The 18,605-nt window shown below is 34.7% G+C and overlaps 1 long non-coding RNA gene across 1 annotated transcript; it reads left to right on the forward strand.

Moving 5' to 3' along the window:
* Positions 1–1,908: 1,908 nt before the first annotated feature.
* LOC142168709 (uncharacterized) lies at positions 1,909–12,154 on the forward strand. Its single transcript, XR_012698603.1, has 2 exons — positions 1,909–2,295; positions 11,487–12,154. It is a non-coding gene; the product is annotated as an uncharacterized LOC142168709 (long non-coding RNA).
* Positions 12,155–18,605: the final 6,451 nt, after the last annotated feature.

Genomic DNA, 18,605 nt, shown 5'->3' on the forward strand with positions numbered 1-18,605 from the left:
AGAGTTTTGGTTTCGTCCTTTACTCCTTTGGAAGAGCCGAGGGTTTGATTCAAAGAGGGGATTGGAAAAAAAGAATAAAAATACGCGGGTCACTTATTCTTTACCCGACCCATCTATTAATTCGAATTTTACCCTGCCCTGCCCTAACTTATTAATTTTTTTTAAATATAACATTTTGCCCTGCCCTGCCCTGCCCCGCCCTATTTAAATCTTCCCCTGCCCTGCCCCGTTAACAGTTTTCCCTGCCCCGCCCTGCCCTAGCCTGCCCCAATTGCCATCCCTATTAGTTGGTTGCACTTTCCGTCCCTTTATAGCTTGTTTGAATGGTTCTTTCTATCGTATTGTATTGTTATTCCAAAACAATATTTATTTTCGTTATTTATTTAAAATTAATTATATCATATTATTAAATTTATTATTTCGGAACAACCAAAAGCCTCATTTTATGAAATAACTGATTTGATATGGTGGGATTGTTTTTCTATTTTCTTTTTCAATTATGTCCTTATTTATTACTCCATAATTCTATTTTATCATTTATTTATTTTTTTAATTTTAACTCCAAATCTCCAACCTATTGACCTACTTTGTCTTCTTCCATCTCTTCTAGAGTTGGTTTGCCGTGTTCTTCTTATCCAAGTCTCCGTTCGATTATTTATCTTTTTCCATCATTTTTTTTTTCCTAATATTAGATAACCTTCTTTTCCAGGTCTTTGCTCTTGTTTCCAAGCTACATAATTAATGATAAATTAGTAGAAAGAAATTTTCTTAAATTATTTTTATGTATAATTCTTGATAAATTTTATTTAAAGCAATTGCGGGTATTTTAGTGAACTTATCAGTTATAGTACAGTACGATACAGTCAAACCAAACAACAAAAATGTTATTTAACAACAGCAAACGATACAATCTATTCAAATATTGTATCCACAAAACGATTCAATATAATACAATACAGTACAATACATTATAAAATGATGAGCAACAATGATACAAATATAGTGTTAAACTTTTTCCTCTCCACATACTTTTCCTCTCCCTTATTCGATAAACAAGAGATGCAAAGCAAATAGGGGAAAAATCTTGCATTGACAACCCAAATAGGAACTTTTCCTCTCCCTTTTTCGACAAACTAGATATGCAAAGCAAAAGGGGAACCTCGCATTGACAACCCAAATAGGAAGGGTGTGAAACCCTTATTTGGATGGTTGTTAGGTGTGAGCGTGTAATTTTTGTTTGATATAAAAATTATTCCTACAAATTTCAAAATAACTTTAAATATTTTATAGAATTTTATAATTTCATTTCTAGCAAATACAAAAACAAAAATGCTTTAATCTTTCTTATTTTCTATACTCCTAGGTTCAACTAGTTAGGTAAGTTGTTAATTTACACTTTAATTAGCTTAATTGTTAGATAAATCAGTAAATAGGTTAATTTTGCAATTTTAACTTAACATATTAGGTTGAAGAATTAATCCAAATAGCCGTTCGTCCAATTGCTTAAATTAAAAATAGTCGGTGGATGTATACTATATGCATAATTTATGTATTATATGCGTATAATTATGTATATTCAATATATAATCTATATAGATGGCTAGAAAAATTAAATAATAAATATGGCTAACTATTTGTGTAAAGATCCCTATTAGGTTAGTTAATTAGTTGGCTAATTATCAAAATGAAGAAGAAAAGAGGATGGGGCTGTGGAGTTCAAAATGGGACTGGGCCGCGGTTTTGGGCCAAGTTTTATTAAGTTTACCCGCCACTTGACCACTGACCCAGTCCACAACTCAGCCTGCTCCGGTCCTTCAAAACGATGCCGTAGAGGACATAAACGGCGTCGTTTCCTTACACTACACACAAACCAAAAATCCTAGCCGCCCCTAATCCCTTCACCCTCTCAAGTCAGCCGCCCACCCTCTCTGAAAATACACACACCCATTTTCATTCCCTAACACACTACTCATTCCCCCGGGCATGCCTTGAATCACATACACACGTTCAAAACACTGACTAGCATATGAAATCTATTCTGAAATTCAAAGGCCATTTCTGAGATTTGGAACAAAAGGCTCGAAAAACAGAGGGAGATTAGAATCAAAAGCAATTTCTGAAATTATTCTTCTATTGCTGTGTTTATTCCACACTTTCGGATTTTTAAAGAGGATTCCGATTCAAATTGCCGTTCGATTTCTGCTGGTTTTCGCTATTTCTGGAATTGCCGAGCTCCGTTCGAGTTTGCTTATGCCTTTATTTGGTTTATTCTAGCTTTTTCTTTGATTCGACCAGGTTAGTTTGAAGCTTCTCTGTTTTATGCTTTTTAGTAAATGATTAAACAACTGAGTTCCTGTTTAGCTTTGAAGATCTGCTCTATTCCTGATCTCTGTTACTCTCATGTGTTATGAATGATGCCGCCTTGAATTAATTCGGCCCCTGCTTTCAACTAGGAATGCTGTGTTGGTTATCTAATCATGTTAAGTTTAATTAGTGTTTTTAGTTGAGAATCGGTTGGTTCCTCGTTTAGCTTCGACAGATCTACCTAACTTTTTTTTTCTCTTTTATTATTCTGATAATTAGTTGAGTTTGAATTGAACTGTTTTAGTATTGCATAAGTTTCAGAACTGAGCGTTTGGTTAATTTCACTTCTAGCCTACTCTGTATTTTTCTATGAGAATCGAATAGTTCTCAGTATAGTTTGTCTGTTTTGTGCTTATTTGGTCATTTGCTAAGATTCATCATTTTGTTATAAGATTATGTTAGTTTCATTCTTCAGTTTGAAAACGAAGCTAGTTGAGAGTTGCTATGAATTTGATTAATAGTGTGTTTGGCCAAGTTTTTTTTGGGCCAAAAGTACTTTTTTGGCCAAAAGCACTTTTGGCCAAAAATGGCCAAGCTTTTAGATGGAAAAAATATATTTTTGAGGAGAAGCAGAAGTAGTTTTTGAGAAGCAGAAAAAAGTAGCTTCTCTCCAAAAGTACTTTTCTTAGAAGCACTTTTAAGAAAAATACACTTAGAAGCAGTTTTCAAAAGTTTGGTCAAACACTAATTATTGCTCAAAAGTGCTTTTCAAATTAAATAGCCAAATTCACCAAAAGCACTTTTTTGAAAAGTACTTTTGAAAAAATAACTTCTCAAAATAAGCTGATTTTAGAAATTTGGCCAAACATGCTATAAGTTGTTTTGAGTTGTTTTATTAACTAATAGGCTGTTTGGTTAGTATCTGCGTTGGTTGGGCCATCTGTTTAGTCCTAAGAAATCAGAAAATTGAATTGGGATTATAATAGTGTGGTCTGTTTGTTTGAGCCCATTTCATAAATGAATTGTTAAGGCAAATAAGTCATATGCCAGGCCCACGTCGTGATAATATGTTGTTGGCCCATATCTTTCCTAATAACAAAGCTAGCGCACGTTCCCATAGCTAATTTACTTCTTTACTTCCACAACTAATTTCCATAAACTCTTGGCCTCACAATAATCTCAAACTAGTTTTAAGGAAAATAATTCATGAACATCGCTAGTTGCTTTAGGTGCGCATCGAATAATAAATCATCGTGATTATGGGTACGGTTCCCGTGGCATAATCATTATACGTGACCCCAATTTCAGGTGCATGTTCGCCTGACTTGACTTAACTCCAAATAATAATAAAATAAAAATGTTGTGAATCACGGGTACGTTTCACGTGGCGTGATTTGCGATATGTACAAAAATAACAAGTGCGCGACACTGCAACTTGTTTAAATAAATTCCATAATTGTTTAAAATAATTAAAAGTGGTATAGAAGCGTTAATGCATAAAAGGTTCTAAAACACGTAATAATTCAGATACTTAAGCCAAATATTAATTGTTAAGCGACCGTGCTAAAATCACGGAACTCGAGAGTGCCTCATACCTTCTCCCGGGTTAATAGAATTTCTTACCCGGTCTTCTGTGTTCGCGGACCATAAATAGAATCAATTTTCCTGAATTTGGGATTTTAAAATAAACCGGTGACTTGGAGCACCATACTAATTATTCAAAGTGGCGACTCTAATTAAATAAATAATCACATTTCGAATAATGTCACTTTAATTGTAAAAACTTCCTATCTTCGGAAAAAGGAGGTGTGACATTACATGTTATACTGTCATATTGTTACTTTAAATATAATATTTATTTTGATTGGTACTTAAATTTTATTATATCGTATCGTTAGTCGTTACGTAACGACGAAAAGTGTCACTTTATGGAACGATCGATTTGGTGTGGTCGCATCGTTCCCTTATTTTTTTCTCTTATCTTGCTCTTCCATATTATTAAATAATCATATTTTATCATTTACCCTACATTTGTATATAATAATTCTATCTTGTACCTTACTTTTTCTTTACAGTATTACAAGTTTATTTTTCATATTGTTGGTGCGTGACATCATAAAATGGCGGAAAATAATACAATCTATCCAAATATTGTATACATCAAAACAATACAATACAATATTATACGATACATTATGAAACGATACATAACAACCATCCAAACAAGCTGTAAGTAGTGGTAAAATAAATTTAACCAACTTTTGACTACAAGTATTAAAATATTAAGTTATATTCACAATAGACACATATTTAAGTTATGGCTAAGATGTCAAACATCTTCACAAATATTATTCACACGCCATAATGACCTCTTCTTCTATAAAGCGTCTGAATCATTATTTACAAATCTGACAACACATGTATATTCTTTCAACCACCCAGCTATTTGAATTTTTTTTCCTAATTGCCCTATAGATTTACTTCTCAATTTTTATTTTATTTTTTGAAATAGACATAGCCTAATATATAACAACTACTCAATCCGTCAATTATTTTTAATTCTAAATTTATGTGAGAGAATTAGTTGTATGCATTCTCTACATTCATTTTGCTCACTTTTAGAGAATTTATCACGATTTCGTTTGTCACCCACATAATACAACAATCCTTCTCCTTTATATAAGATCATATACACTAATCTAAAATATTCAAAAACATTTTAAAAAATATGAATAAATTTTTTTTACTTAACTAACTAGTCCCATTTAAGATTTTTTTTTCTTCATAAAACAGCAATCCATTTAGATTACAAAAACATACTTGTTTCGAAAAAATCAAGCCAAAACATTATTCTTGAAATAAGTAACCAATGGAGTTTTCTCAAATTTAATCTAAACACACAATCTTTCTCCAAATTATTTTATAAAAACGCAATTTTCCCAAGGAAAAAAAAAGACAAAACTAACCACACCAAAATTTACTTATCCAATACTTTAGAGGGCGAAACGAAAAGAAGGCAAAATAGGCTCTCATTCGCTGCGCTAGTATTTGTAGCTCTAATTATTCCCTTCCTTAAACCCTACTACCGCTCCCCTTTGCTCCCACCCCATACAACCTTACGCCATTTAAGATCAAGGTTTGTTTGCAGAGAAATAAATACAGTTGAAGGTACACATTTTTAAGAGTTTCATATCATATTGGCTTTATCTTTTAGTAGTTAGAAAGCACGAAGTTTTAGAGTTTATTTGGGTATTTTACGAATTAAAGCTCCAATTTGATGAAGCTAACTCTCTCTGTCCCGATGTGTTTGGTGTTTTTTCTCATACCTATAGACAATTTAACCAACATTTGGAGCTATATATATTAGAGTAGTCTTAAAAGTAAATTATAAATTATTTGAAATGTGATTTAGTCATGGCATCGAAAGAATGACCAGAACCTGTCCCTGACCAGCTTGTAAGTAGCATCCCGCTGCTGGTCGGCACAACGGAGCATCAAAATCAAGTCTTTTTTTATTCCTCCGCTGACCTTTTAAGTCACAATTTTTCTGGTATATAAAATGGAAAAAGAATTACATTTTGAAATATTAGTCAAAGTGTCAATCATTGCCCCCAGGGGTTTGTTCTAGTAGCAAGAGCGTAGCGCATGATGTGCGGATTAGGCGCACAACCCTAACGCAGAAAAAATTTGATATTTAAGTGGAGAAGGGTATAGGGCGTGCCATTATCTATCGAGTTTCGGACCTTGCGCCTTGCGCCACGGGCCCGAGGGATTTGTGAATTATCAAAAAAAAAATGTGGGAATTACACATAAATACAACTCGCATATGCATTGCAACTAGGTGGCCTATAGTTAACTTTGCAAAGTTGTAGCCCAGAAATAATAGGCTAAGATTCAATATACAACTCCAAATAGGTTCTCAAAATTGCTATTCATTTTTTTTTAAATGCTCAAGCTTCTAATCCAATCTTAGAATCAGTAATTGTGACTCAAACATTAGTTCAACAAACAAAATCTATTTGGGCAGTGAAAATTAAATTTTTAAGGTAATCCACCATTGTTGAGCAAGTTTAAATAAGCAGGTTTAAATTTTGAATATCATTTTTGTGAAAATTTTGGAGTGGGTGTTATTTAGACTTGTTAGAAATAGTACGGGGAGGTTATATACAAAATTTGAAGCCATTTAATGGAGATTTGGATGGGTTTTGAACGAGAATTACAACTGAAAATCGCGGAAGAAATTCGTCTACAAGGGCTTGTATAAAAGTGTATAATAGTGTATAAGAAGTGTTTATAAACCCATATACACTATTATACTAAAACTGACTTCGTCTTCATCCTTGATTCTCTTCTGAAATTTAACTCAAACTTAGTTCAAATCTACTCCAAATCACTTCAATTTTAAGTTTTGAACTCCTCTTGATGTTTCCAATTGATTGGAACAACACCCCATCCAAACAACTAACAAACTCGAAAAATTAAGAGCTGAAATTTAACTCAAATCTACTTCAAATTAAGTTGTAAACTCCTCTTGATTTTTACAATCGATTGGAACAATACCAAATCCAAACACCTAAAAAAAGTAAAAAATTAAAACCGATTTCAAAATTTTTAACAGCATTTACGTAGATAAAAAAAAAGGAGGAATGTAAAGTATGTGCCCGATCACGGGATTTCTCATTAATCATGACAAACATAGAATGTTATTGTGTAACGGTAACTTAATTACTCAAAAGTTAAATTTGTTATTCATGGACAGTTGGTAATAGGGGTGGCATGTGGGCCGGTTAGGACCGGGACCGCCCAAGGACCGCAAGCCCACATGGGCGATGGGCCTAAACGGTCCTAACCGGATAGGACCGGGACCGTGGGGTGGTGGGCCGGGTAGTGGGCCGGTCTCACAGGCGAGGCCCGCGAGATCGGGACCGGCTGAGAAGTGGGCCGGTTCAAGCGGTCCTAAACGGTCCTATCCGGGCCCAACGGATAAATTTTTTTTTAAAAAAAATTTGACCGTTTGGCCATTTAAAAACTAGCCGTTTGGTAGCCATTTAACCCCCCAACTTTGTTTTAACCCCAAACTTTTTATAATTACACTTTTTCCCTATTTTCAACTATAAATACCCCCTCATTCTTTCATTTTTCTCACAAAATCATCAATCTCTCTCTAATATTCTTCTATAATTGCTTACTTAATTGTTACAATTTGTGCAAAATTGTGAAGTTGGTGAATTGAAGTCTTCAACGATAATTATTTTTCAACAAGTTGTTCGTCAATTCGGTAAACTCGTTCCAACTCTTAAGTTTTAATATTATAGTTTTGTTTGTTTTATTTACTTTGCTTGATTAATTAAGATGGCTTATTCCTTAAAAAAAATGTTTAGTAAAAATAAGGAAAAATCCAAGAGTGGTGAATCTAGTGGCCAATCTGTTCCTCCTCCACTTCCCCCAGCTCCCCGGCCCAAACCTGTTACCCGTCCTACACCTCCTATTCTTGATAGCGATAATAGTTTATTACAATTTATCGAGAGCCAATTTTGCCATAATATTGCACCCGGTGAACAATTAAATCATGAATATATGAATGCTCTTTATGGTAATCCAACTATTGATGAAAATGATGATGAAGAAATAGATTTTGATGAAACGCAACCGAATGACGATACACCCACTAGTCCTGCTCCTGAAGTTAACCCAATTAATAATAATCCAAATGATCCCCCGTCTGACCCTCTTGTTAATGCCCCTACTTTTTCTAGACAACCTTCTAAACGGGCAGAAACATCTCTTGTTTGGCCATTTTTTACTCAACTAAGAGAAAAAGAAATAGGGCTAAGTGTAAAACTTGTGGCAAAGAGTTAGTTTTTAAATATGTTGGAAGTCGGGGAGGGACGGGAAGTTTGACTAGACATATATTGCTACACCCTCAAGATAAAGCTAGATATTTTCGTATGAAAGCTTTGGCCGATGGGACAAGTGCACCTAGTCAGGCTGACCTTAGTACCGGGTCAAATCAATTTCAACCGGGAATTAACACTGTTACCGGTGGTATTTTATATTATGATCCAAAAAAAGATCGGGAAGAATTGGCAAAAATGGTTACTGTTATGTGCTTACCCTATAGTTTTCCTTCTAACCCTCACTTTGTGCATTATATTAGAAAAGTTTATAATCTTACTTATAAAGATTTTTCTCGCACAACCGTAAAGAGTGATATTTATAAATATAAACATGAATATGAACAATATTTGCGCTATTTATTTACTCATATAAATTATCGTGTTGCTATTACAACTGATATTGGTAGAAGTGGTAATGACTGTGATTACCTTACTGTTACCAGTCATTAGATTGATGAGGATTGGATAATGCAAAAACGCATTATTGCTTATAGAATAATTAATTCACGTCACACAGGGCAGTTTATTTCTAGCACGATTACGGATATTTGTAGATATTTTTGCATTAGTGATAAAATAATGTCAGTTTCAATGGATAATGCTACTAGTAACACAAATGTTATAGCCTTGCTTACCACTACACTAAGTCCTGCATTTAGTAACATTTTTCATGTTAGATGTATTTGTCATATTTACCATTTAATTGTGGGTGATGGTATGCGAATTTTAAATGTTGAAATTGAAAAGGTTAAAATGGCTCTTAATTGGCTTTTTTATTCAAACCGTAGAAGTAGACTTAGAGAATATTTTAAAAGATGCGATGAATTTGGCCTAAGAGAAAGAAAGGTTCATAAACCTTGTCCAACTAGATGGAATTACATGTATGAAAGTTTAGTTGTTGCATATGAATATAGAAACCCCATAAACTCAACGTTTAATGCTCATGTAAGTGATGATGATGAGCACCTTACAAATGCGGATTGGGCTAATGTTAAAATGCTTGTAGATTTTTTAGAAAAATTTCATATTGCAACAAATGAATTTTCTGGGCAATATTATCCTACTATTTCTAACTGTTTAGTTTATATTGCAGAACTTGCAAATTTGTTTGATCATTTTTCAGAGGGTGGGGAAATTTATCAACTTGCTATTGATTCCATGAGAAAAAAATTTAAAAAATATTTTTTCACTATTCCCCCCCATTTATGGTGTTGCTGCATTGTTAAATCCTACTATGAAATTAGGAGGTCTTCAATTTTGGTATGAAACTGTTTATAATGGTTTAGCACTTGAAGATGAGGAGTTGTCTAAACTTGCGGGCGCAATAGCCTCAATTAAAATAAATGTTCAAACTATTTATAATGCTTATCAAGTTGCATTAGATCATGCTAGATCAAATGTTCCAACTCCTTCTTCTTCTAGTTCTCAATCATCTAAGCTTCATTTCCGCCACCACCAACGGAAATTCCTCCGGACCTTGAAGGATTTATGAAATTTTGCTAAGAGATACCATGTAAATTAATATGTAACTTGTATTTTGGCACATCTTGGTTAGTTTCTTTTTCTTCTCAATGGTGGTATTAGCACCTTGTTGTGCTCATTCCATAGGGGGGAGGAAGACTAAGAAAGATATTGCCATGAATTTTAAATGCTATAATAAAAATATAACGCATTGCTTTGAATATCTCTTTACAATATTTTTGTCTTTTTATATATCTTAAGCTATACATATAGTATAATATAGTATAGTATAGTATATAATATACTATATATACAACTTAAGATATATAAGCTATATTCGATATAGTATAGTATATATATAAGTTATATTCGATAGTATATAAGCCATATTCGATAGTATACATCTTACGATATACTATATATACATCTTAATATAGTAAGATGTATATATAGTATATAAATATATATAGCTTATATATCTTAAGTTGTATATATAGTATATATATACTATACTATACTATACTATACTATATATACATAGTATATAAGCCATATTCGATAGTATACATCTTACGATATACTATATATACATCTTAATATAGTAAGATGTATATATAGTATATATAAGATGTATATATAGTATATAAATCGAATATTAATGTATAAATCTTAAGATGTATATATAGTAAATCGAATATAGCTTATATATCTTAAGATGTATATATAGTATAGTATAGTATATATATATTATAACGCATTACTTTGAATATCTCTTTACAATATTTTTGTCTTTAAATTTGAATTAAAAAATTTAGGCGACAATTCTATAATATAATTTACTAGGAATTACCTTAGATGTTTTTATTATCAATATTTTTGTATTTAAATTTGAATTAAAAAATTTAGGTGACAATTCTATAATATAATTTACTAGGAATTGCATTAGATATTTTTATTATCATTTTTTTTCTCTAACTTGTATAAAAATAATTTAAAAAATAGAAAGTATCCATTGGGCCCGCTTAGGACCGGCCCACTTAACACGGGACCGTTAGTTCGTGGTCCTGGTTCCGGACCGGTTCCAACAAGAAGCCCGCGAAGTCCGGGACCGCTTAGGACCGGGCCCGTGAAGCCCACTTAGGACCGGGACCGGCCCACATGCCACCCCTAGTTGGTAATCCATAACCACTTTTGAACTTTTTGAACTTTTCTGCTAGTTGGCCCGGGCTTGATATCTTGGTTTACAAGATACATGACTCAAGCCCTGTATTTAACTTTCCATTACTCAATTAGTGACCAAATCAGTTGTTACTTTGGACTATGAAGTTCTATCCTTGCCTTTCCAAGCACCTTTTTTGAAAAGGCAAGATATTGACATTTTTTCATGATTTGGGGTTTTGATGTCAGAGTCTAGTGTGCTCAGAGGCATGGTCTCTTTATTTGTTTTTCTCTGAAATTATGTAGAAATTTTTATTAGTATACAATATCATAGATATTGTGAAACAGAAAAAGCATGAGATTAGCATTATCCTGGTGAAACCTTCTAGATATGATGAAGCATATCTTGGATATGGGGTTAAGACGCCTCTTCGGATTTAGATCGATGTTGGCCAAAAATTGTTTGCATCATAACATGTACTAAGTATTACTACTATGTAATAACTCGTAACAAATTGCAAATGTGAAAGCGTCAAAGTAACCAAGTATTGGAGAACATTGTGTGCCTTCTAGGGAGGGTTAAGACCAAATAATCTTCGGGTATTTGTAGTATTTTATTTATGATGTTCTTGCTCTAAGTAACCAAGTAATGCTCTTTTTCTGTAGCCAAGCGACAAAACATCTATGTGGTGGTTTGCTCTTTCTAAGGACTGATTCAGGCGGTAAACAAGGGACCAGCAATGAGTTCTCCGGAAAAAAGTGAAGGTAGTCAACAGCCAGCTGCAGCAGACAAGCAGTTGGAAAGTTACTCATATACTAATTGGGCAGACAAGATACAACAACATTACCGGAAGATCAAAGAGAATGCAGAAACTTACCCCTATGTTTGGGGTTCATATATAGTTGTATATGGGGGATTTGGGCTTTGGTTTGCCTATAGATGGAGAAAGCTACGTAAAACTGAGAATCGAGTTCGAGTCCTTCAAGATAGACTCCGGAAACTTGTTGAAGCTGAAGGATCAACAAGTTCCTCATCTGCTGCCACTAGCAAGGCTCCTCCATCTTCTGATATATCAACCAAATAGATGGGTTTTTTACCCATGCAAGTGACTTCCTTTTTCATTTATGCTCAAATGGGGAGTATTAGTATTTTTTGGGGGCTAAAACTAAGTTAATGTTGTCAATGAAGCTGTAAGGATATCACTCCTTGTGTGACAATACGGGATCACGAAGCCAAAGTTGGCAGTCGTATGAGAAAAACAGGAATCTTACTAAGGGGTCGTTTGGTTGGAAAGATGTTATCCCATGATTAATTATAACGGGAGTAGTTATTCCACCTTTCCATGGGGATAAAAAAATACTACAATCCCGGGATTAATTATACCACACCTTTCTATCAACCAAACTTGAGATAAACTCTTATTAAATTTAGTGCTGGGATTAATTATTCTTTATCCATCATACCAAACGAGCCTTTAAAAGTTATGTACATTTGTGAGGGTTGTATTAATTTTTTTTTTTTTTTTTTTTTTTACACTTTGCTTGTGCTCTTTAGCTGAATTTCTTGTTTGTGAATTGTGATATAGTGGTCTACTTGAATAATTTGTGCAATTCATACATCGTTGATTTTAGAGAAGAAAAATTAGATCATGCAGCTCTTTCCTAATTATAGCTGAAATTCTGAAAATGTATAGCTGTTTGATTATAATTGACTTTTTAGAGGTGTGATGTAACAAGGCACTAACATAATATGATTAAGTTTTAATTTTTTGAAATTTTTATTTAAGATTATTGTTGATTCCTTAAAGCAACAACTTTTTGATTTTCTGATACTTTAATTAAAAATAATTAAAAGAGAGAGGTATGAGAGCATTATCTTTTGAGCTATTTCCTCTCATGCTTCTTGTGCAATGTGTCCTTCGTCCTAACATAACAGTTCTAGCTTGTCATCTTATGCCCCTGTCTTCTAAACAGTTCATATATAGTTCAATTTAATGTGATAAAAATAATTTTATGATTTTACTATTATATTGAGTAAAATTTAGTAAATTTGATGTGACAAAAAGTAGTTTAAAAATAATTTTGTTACTTTAATATTACAAACGGTAAAATTTAGTTTACTTTAATGTGTAAAAAATAATTTAATAATCTATTAACATAGTGATTAAAATTCAACAATAATACCTAAAATTAACTTTAAATTACAAACGCCAATATTATGTTTATTACAAGGAAAAAATTAATATATTATTTGGTGATTATTGTATAATATTCAAACAAACTATTCTTTGACAAGTCTTTGAGAGATCCCCTAGCGACCGAGATATGTGGGTAATAGCTTGCGAAATTTCAACTTCAAATTTCAGTTACATTACTTGAGTGAGCCATTTTGTTCCTATAATATACCAGTGTATTATCACTTTTAGCCCGCGCTATAAATTTTTTATATTTGATAGTCCCAAAAGTGTATAAAATTTGTATAATTTTTGTAGATAACATACATAATGCAAAAAATATACATTTTGTCGGCTATTATTTTGATAGCGACTATACAATGTCATTTTTCCAAGATTGGTCTCGGAGTGTGTTTGGTACCAAAGGAAAAATGTTTTGCACGAGAACTTTCTTCTAAAAAATATTTTTTAAAAAAATAAGAGGTTTATTTATTTATCTTTTGATGTTTGGTAAGTATTAAAAGTATTTACATATAGTGGGCGTTTGTACATAAGAATTGTAAAATTTCAAAAAAAAAAGTGAAAAAAAAATTCAAGTGAAAATGGTATTTGAAAATTAGAGTTGTGTTAGGACATTGAATATAATTTTGGGTTGTTTTTGAAGTTTTATGAGTGATTTGAGTGAAAAATAACTTTTTAAAATTTTTTAAATTTTCAAAAAATTTTAAAATGCATATTCAATTGAAAATTAAAAAATTTATGACCAAACACTGATTTCGAAAAAAATAAAAAAAAATTCGAAAAAAAAGAAAATATTTCTTATATCCAAACGGGCTCATCAAATAGTATAAGAGCGGAGATGGTCGAAAGGTGGGGGATGCGGTAGGGGCCGAAGTTGGGGTGGGTGAGGGACTAGGTGGGTGAGACTGGGAATGAGACTGTGAGGTGTTAGGTGCTGATAGGATCATAGGAGACAATTATTAGCATTGAATGTGACTTGTGAATTGTTTTTTCTACTCTTATCAAGAAAGTTATTTTATTGATTTTTTAAGGAAATTGCTTCCAACCAAACGTAGAAAAAATGTTTTACTGCATTCCATACGTCCCACTGGGACTCGTTTGGTATGAGGGATAAGGAATAATTAATTTTGGATTTAAATTTGAGATGAGTTTATCATCCGTTTGATTGGGATAAAATCGTAGTATAACTAATTCTGGGACTAGTTGTCCGGAATTGTAGTATTTTTTATCCATATGAGAAGGCAGAATAATTAATCATGGGATAACTTGTTTCTCAAAAGGGGTCGTTTGGTATGAGGTATAAGAAGGTATAGTGCTGGTATAAAAATTTAATACCACCTTAATACTTTATTTGGTTAACAAATCTGATATAAGTTATCCCGGAATTATAATTAGTACTGGGATAACTTATACCTTGTAAAGGGTGGAGTAATTAGTGTCGGGATAACTTATACCTTCTTCTCAGAAATTATGCAATTGTTATTTTTAATACAACATACCAAACAGTGGATAAAAAATAATATCAGGATAACTAATCCCAACATAACTTAATCACAACATAACTTATCCCGGCATAACTTATCTCGCTATAAGTCGTATTCAAACCAAACGACCCCTAAGTGTATACAGAGTGTTTCGTATATAAAAAGCCAAATGAGTAATACGTACTTGTCTCCATTTCTAAAGGTGACATCTTGACTTTATTTTTCTCATTTAAATACTTTTACTTGGTAAAACAAATATATATAATAAAATTCTTTGACAATCATTGTCGCGATCCGAAATTTCCTCCTTCGAATCGTGATGGCGCCTAACATTTCACTTGCTAGGCAAGCCAACGTTAGAATAATATTAACCAATTTTTAAATAATTTTTAAATTATTAATAATCAAGAAAACAAAAGCGGAAGTAAAGTTTGAAATATAGTGAATAATCCATAAAAATAACGGTGTCTAAATACCATCCCAGAATCGGTGTCACAAGTGTACGAGCTTCTAGAATAAATACAAATAAAGGTCTGAATAAAATAAAGTTGTCTCGAAATAAACACACAGCTAAAGTAAAATAGATGGGGACTTCAGAACTACGGACGCCATGCAGTTATACCTCAAGTCTCCTCTGGTAGCTGAAATCTGAGCAAGTAGGTACGCCGCTGGGACCAAATCCAAAATCTGCACAAAAAGTGCAGAGTGTAGTATCAGTACAACCGATCCCATATACTGGTAAGTGCTGAGCCTAACCTCGACGAAGTAGTGACGAGGCTAAGGCGGGTCACTTACATTACATGTACGCAATATTAGTAATAACAACAATAATAGAAATAAATCAGGTAACTCATTTATAATAATTAAAGCCAACTCAGCAGTTATAACCAATTATCATTTTCATCAATTCCGTTGCAGCGTGCAACCCACTCTCACAATATATTTACATTCAATTCTGTTGCAGCGTGCAACCCGCTCTCATAATATATTCACATTCGGTTCTGTTGCGGCGTGCAACCCAATCCACCAATATATATATATGTATATCGACTTTTGAATAAGTCTGTTGCGGCGTGCAACCCGATCCTCCAATATGGACTTTTAATAAGTCTGTTGCGGCGGGCAACCGATCCTCCAATATGGACTTTTAATAAGTCCGTTGCGGCATGCAACCCGATCCTCCAGTATATTCATGAGTAGCAGTCCGTAGCTTTCGCGTTCATGAGTCCTCCTTCGCGTTCCCGAAGGCTTTTCCGCCCTGGCCTTCGCGTTCGCGAGGCATTGCTCGCGTTCGCGATGAAGGAATGATCAACCCTCCCCAGGTGTGCCTAACACTATGCGTTCGCGAGGAGTTGGTCGCGTTCGCGAAGGGTAAGGCCCCCATCGCTTCGCGTTCGTGACAAAGTCTTCGCGTTCGCGAAGAAGAAAAGTTCAGCTGTCTAGTTCACTCTTCGCGTTCACGAGAGTACCTTCGCGAATGCGAAAAAGGACATGCCAGAACACCTGGTACAGCAAAATACCAGATTTTCAAAGTCTAAAACATCTCGTGGCTCTGAAACTCACCCGAGCCCTCGGAGTTCCAAACCAAACATGCACACAAGTCTAAAAATATCATACGAACTTGCTCGCGCGATCAAATAGCCAAAATAACACCCAGAACTACGAATCGGGCGCCAAATCAAAGGAAATTTTCAAGAAAACTTTAAATCTTATATTTTTACAACCGAACGTCCGAATCACATCAAATCAACTCTGATTCTCACCAAATTTGGCAAACAAGTCATAAATATTATATTGGACCTATATAGGACTCCGGAACCAAAATACGTACCCGAGGTCAATAGATCCAACATCAGTAATTTCTTAAAAATCATTAAGCTTTCAAGCTTTTAATATTTCATCAAAATTCCATATCTCGGACTAGGGACCTCGGAATTTGATTCCGGACATACTCCCAAGTCCCAAATCATAATACAGACCTACCGGAATTGTCAAAACACTGATATGGGTCCGTTTGCTCAAAATATTGATCAAAGTCAACTCAGTTGAGTTTTAAAGCTCTATTTAACATTTTAATTCATTTTTCACCTAAAAACTTTTTGGAAAATTATACGTACTGCGCACGCAAGTCGAGGAATGATACATGATGCTTTTCGAGGTCTTAGAACACAGAATTACTTATTAAATTTAAAGATGACATTTTAGGTTATCACATTTTTCACCTCTAAAACAAATGTTCGTCCTCGAACGGAGTTAGAAAAAGTAAATGAGTTGGAGAAAAGGTGTGAATATTTACTCCGCATGTCCGACTCGGACTCTCAGGTAGATGCCTCTACCGGCTGACCTCTCCATTGCACCCGAACTGAAGGATAACTCTTAGACCTCAACTGTCGGACCCGTCGGTCTAGAATAGCCACCGTCTCCTCCTCGTAAGTCAAATCTCTGTCCAATTGGACTGAGGTGAAATTTAACACATGGGACGGATCACCATGATATTTTCGGAGCATAGACACATGGAACACCGGATGAACCGCTGATAAACTATGTGGTAATGCAAGCATGTAGGCTACTTCACCCACCCTTTCAAGAATTTCAAAGGGTCCGATATACCTAGGGCTTAACTTGCCCTTCTTTCCGAACCTCATTACACCTTTCATAGGTGAAACCCAGAGCAATATTCTTTCTCCAACCATGAATGCAATATCACGAACTTTACGGTCGACATAACTCTTTTCCCTAGACTGAGCTGTGCGAAGTTGATCCTGAATAATCTTGACCTTATCCAAGGCATCCTGTACTAAATCGGTACCCAACAACCGAGCCTCTCCCGGTTCAAACCAACCAACTGGCGATCGGCATCACCTTCTGTATAATACCTAATATGGAGCCATGTGAATGCTCGACTGGTAGCTATTATTATAAGCAAACTCCGCAAGTGGCAAGAACTGATCCCAAGAACCTCCAAAGTCTATAACACAAGCGCGAAGCATATCTTCCAATATCTGAATGGTGCGCTCTGACTGTCCGTCTGTCTGTGGATGAAATGTTGTACTCAACTCCACCCGCGTGCCTAACTCATGCTGTACAGCCCTCCAGAAATGTGAGGTAAACTGCGTACCTCGATCTGAAATAATAGACACGGGCAGACCATGTAAGCGGACAATCTCACGAATGTAAATTTCAGCTAACCTCTCTGAAGAATAGGTAACTGCCACTGGAATAAAATGTGCTGACTTGGTCAACTTATCCACAATGAACCAAATTGCGTCAAATTTTCTCTGAGTCAGTGGGAGCCCAACAACAAAATGCATAATGATACGCTCCCACTTCCACTCAGGAATTTCTAACTTCTGAAGCAAACCACCAGGTCTCCGATACTCGTACTTAACTTGCTGACAATTCAGACACCGAGCTACATATGCAACTATATCCTTTTTTATTCTCCTCCACCAATAATGTTGCCGCAAATCTTGATACATTTTGGCGGTACTTGGATGAATAGAATACCTGGAACTGTGTGCTTCTTCAAGAATTAATTCACGAAGCCCATCCACATTAGGCACACAAATATGACCCTGCATTCACATAACCCCATCTTCCCCCACAATAACCTGTTTGGCATCACCGTGCTGCACTGTGTCCTTAAGGACAAGTAAATGAGGATCATCGTATTGCCTCTCTCTGATACGCTCATATAAAGAAGACCGAGCGACTATGCAAGCTAGAACCCGACTGGGTTCTGAAACATCTAACCTCACGAACTGATTAGCCAAAGTCTGAACATCTGCAGCTAATGGCCTCTCACAAACCAGAATATACAAGAGACTGCCCATACTCACAGCCTTTCTACTCAAAGCATCGGCCACCACATTGGCCTTTCCGGGGTGATACAAAATAGTGATATCATAGTCTTTCAACAACTCCAACCATCTTTTCTGCCTCAAATTAAGATCCTTTTGTTTGAACAAATACTGAAGGCTACGATGATCAGTAAATACCTCACACGAGACACCGTAGAGGTAATTCCTCCAAATCTTCAGCGCATGAACAATGGCTGCCAATTCTAAGTCATGAACAGGATAATTCTTCTCGTGAACTTTCAACTG

Source organism: Nicotiana tabacum, chromosome 14, assembly GCF_000715075.1.
Source record: "Nicotiana tabacum cultivar K326 chromosome 14, ASM71507v2, whole genome shotgun sequence".
NCBI classification, from domain to species: Eukaryota; Viridiplantae; Streptophyta; class Magnoliopsida; order Solanales; family Solanaceae; genus Nicotiana; species Nicotiana tabacum.